At 41.7% G+C, this 3,906-nt stretch overlaps 1 long non-coding RNA gene across 1 annotated transcript; it reads left to right on the forward strand.

Annotated features, from left to right (window-relative positions):
• The first annotated feature begins 2,332 nt into the window (after nucleotides 1–2,332).
• On the forward strand, nucleotides 2,333–2,886 carry LOC139830496 (uncharacterized). The gene is made up of 2 exons (XR_011742692.1): nucleotides 2,333–2,441; nucleotides 2,549–2,886. It is a non-coding gene; the product is annotated as an uncharacterized lncRNA (long non-coding RNA).
• Nucleotides 2,887–3,906: the final 1,020 nt, after the last annotated feature.

The raw sequence follows: 3,906 nt of genomic DNA on the forward strand, positions 1-3,906 counted from the left end.
ACCCTAGAACAGAAATTCCTATGTTTTTACCCCTAATTTGGATCAAGAGTTTCGGTTATGTAACAAATTGATGGGGAAAGAAGCAAATTTTGCATAAATCTTGATGTTTTTCCCAAATCCGAGACTCTAATTTAAGCAATTATGTGTTTCCCTCCTGCAATAAAGCTTGTGGTTTTGGTTTATGCTAAAGATTTAACGGGAAACCTATAACGTGATTCTTAAGATGATTTTCCCCAATCCGAAACCCTAAAGTGATGAAAATTTCCCCTGTTTTGATGCTCATGGTTTCGGTTAAGTATGAATTGAAGTGGGGACGGATTGATTTGATGCCATAATCAATCCTAAATTATGAAATTCCCCAAATTTTCGGAACCCTAACCCTAATTTAAGAATCATGGCGGTGGAAACTTACCTTATGGGTGCCGTCGCCGTCGCTGGCCACGGCGGCGCCGGTGCCACCATTTTATGATGGCGGTTCTGCTCGGGCACACACCCGAGAGGACCTGCCGTCCACCGCACCGGACCCCGGCGCTCCTTCCTCGCGCGCTCGTCGCCGTTGAAGGCCGCCGCGGTGCCGGACTTGCGCTGGCCATCGACGCCGTCGCGGGGACGCCCGCACGCGCTCGTTCGCCTCGCGCAGGCGCCGCTGAACCGCTCGACAGAGCTGCGCGCTGGCCAAAGCTGCACGCAACTCCGGCGAAAGGAACTGGACGACGCCGAAGCCCTCCTCTCTGTCGCGCGGTGCTCGTCGCCGTCGCCGTCGCGCTGCGCGCCGTCATCGCCGTCGGGAGAGGAGAGGAGGAAAAGAAACGGGGCTAGGGTTTTCGAGGGAGCCGGGCGACGACGCGCTGGTTTTGTTCCAGCTGCGGTCGTTCCTGGCCGTCGGATTGCATCCGACGGTTCAGGTCGTCCTGGCATGTTGCAAATGGGCTGTGGCCCAAGAGGGGATCAGGGGGAGCAAATACTGGGCTGGGCCAATTTCGGCCCAGTTCAGCAGAATTATTATGCAATATAAAAAAAAAAAAATTGGGGCTGAAATAATTATTTTCAGGCTGATTTTTCCTGCATAAATTTATTATGTCTATTTTAGGACACATTTTTTTTTAATTACCATGCCTAGTTAATTTACATGTTGTTATTACATTTATTATTAAGTTTGTTTATGATTAATGAATTATGGTGATTTTCATCACTATAATTATTATGTGATAATGCTTTCGCTACAAAATAAAGTTTATGGATCCTCAAATAAAGTGTGGTTTTATGCCTTGTCATTCTGACCAAAGTTGTTTGACGGGCATTTTAACTGCAAAATTCTTTTATTGGTCTGTTTCACTTCTGGCCAAAGCTGATGTGAACCGGGTCGGTAAAAGAAAATAATGAATGAGGATCATTAATGTGTGGCTTCTATTTATCAATTTGGCCAAAGCTAATTGATGAATATTTGTCCACAAAATTTTGTTGTTCATTTTCATCTCTGGCCAAAGCTGATTTGAATTTGATCAATAAAATTTAATGATGATTATGATGATGCTTACTAAAGCATTTTGAATTTTTCTTTTGCAGCAACTAATGTCTCTAATATTGCTGGAATGCTAAATGGCATCGAATGACTAAATGGCAGCAATTATGTCACGTGGAAGCAGAACCTTGACATCACAATGGCATTACTCAATATTGAGTATGCTCTCCTTAATGATCCTCCTGAGGTGCCTAAAGAAAATAATGAAAATTATGAAGCCCTCAAGAAGGAATATGACATTATTAAGGCTAAGTGGGATGACTCTAATCGCAAGTGCCTTATGATGATAAAGGGCTCCATTACACAGAGTATGAGGGGAGCCCTTCCTGATTGTGAGACAGCAAAAGGGTACTTTGCAAAAATTGAGCATCAATTTAAAGGGTCTTCTAAAGTTTATGCAACAAGTCTTATCAGAAGGCTAATTGATGAAAAATATGATCCCACTGGAAGTCTTCGAGAGCATATTATGAAAAAGTGCAACATGGCCGCCAAACTAAAGTCAATGGAGATGGAAATCTCTAATGGTTTCCTCGTCCATTTTATTATGTCATCTTTGCCTCCCCAATTTGATCCATTTATGATCAACTATAATGCGATGGATGTTAAATGGGAGATTGATGAAATGATGGCGCGATGTGTGCAAGAAGAAGAAAGGCTTAAGGCTGACAGAATTGATCATGTTAATCAGTTTGGTCATTCACAAAAGAAGAAGTATAGAAAATTTGTGAATGAATATGTGAAGCCCAAGCCTTATAAGTTCAAGGAAAAAGGCCAATCCTCAAAAGGTTCACCGCCAAAAGAAGCCGAGACAAAGCGCCTAATGCTGAAGGAAATAATTCCAATGCTTGCCACTTTTGTGGAAAAGGTGGGCATAGGCGAAAGGATTGTTTTGGCTTCAAGAGATGGCTCAAAGAAAGAGGTACCGACACTATTACTGTTGTTGAAGAATCCCTTTATGTTAATTATGCCACCAATACTTGGTGGATTGATTCAGGTGCAACAATTCATGTTGTAAATTCGTTGCAGGGATTCAATATGAGGAAGACCCTAAAAAGAGGGGAAAGAACAATTAGAGTTGCTAATGGTGTTGAAGCTTATGCCGAGGCGATTGGAGACTTCACTCTTACACTTCATGGCGGTTTTAAGCTTCAGCTAAATAATGTTCTTTATGTACCCTCGATGAAACGGAATTTAGTTTCCGTCTCATGTTTAGATGATGATAGTTATGAGTGTCACTTTGGGAATAAGCAGTGTATAATTATGTATGACAATAATAATGTTGGCCTTGCCTGTCGACACGACAAACTTTATGTAATTTCCCTTTGTGATGATATAAATAATGTGGGTTCTACCTCAAATATAAATGTCGGTACCAAACGCAAACGTAATGATAATGAGACTTCTTCGAAATTATGGCACTATCGTTTAGGCCATATTTCGAGGGGGAGGATTGAGCGTCTCATTAAAGATCAAGTTCTTCCTTCTCTTGATTTTTCGGATGCGGATGTTGATCATTGTATCGACTGCATCAAAGGAAAATATGCCAAGAAAATTAAGAAAGGTGCAAACCGAAGCACGGGAGTTTTGGAATTAATTCATACGGATATATGTGGTCCGTTTAATGTGAGATCGGTGGACGGTTATAATTCATTCATAACGTTCACTGATGATTTCTCCCGTTATGGATATATTTATCAAATCAAAGAAAAATCAGAGGCATTAGACAAGTTTAAGATTTTCAAAGCTGAAGTTGAAAATCAATGTAATAAAAGAATTAAAGTTGTAAGATCTGATCGTGGTGGTGAATACTACGGCAGACATGCAACTTATGGTCAAATTCCTGGACCATTTGCAAAATTCTTACAGGAAAATGGCATTGCCGCCCAGTACTCAAGACCGGGTGAACCTCTCAAAGAAACGGGGTGGCTGAAAGAAGAAACCGCACACTTATGGATATGGTGCGGAGTATGTTAAGCCACTCCACTTTACCGGTGAATTTATGGATGGAAGCCCTTAAAACAGCAGCACATATTCTTAACAGGGTCCCCAGTAAATCGGTGCCCAAAACACCGTATGAATTATGGACCGGGAAAAAGCCAACCCTAAATTATTTTTATGTATGGGGCTGTCCTGCTGAAGCAAGGATTTTTAATCCGGTGATGGGAAAATTAGACCCCAAGACAGTCAGTTGCCATTTTATTGGTTATCCTGACAAATCTAAAGCATATCGATTTTATTGTCCAAATCAGGCAACGAAATTTGTTGAAACAAGACACGCTGTGTTCTTGGAAAGTGATATGATGAGGGGGAGCATGACTCCCAGAGAAATAGTCTTGGAGGAAAAACAGGAATATGTCCCGATGCCTGTAATCCAAGAGCCAGTG

The sequence above is a fragment of the Lolium perenne genome, chromosome 4 (assembly GCF_019359855.2).
Source record: "Lolium perenne isolate Kyuss_39 chromosome 4, Kyuss_2.0, whole genome shotgun sequence".
Lineage (NCBI taxonomy): Eukaryota > Viridiplantae > Streptophyta > Magnoliopsida > Poales > Poaceae > Lolium > Lolium perenne.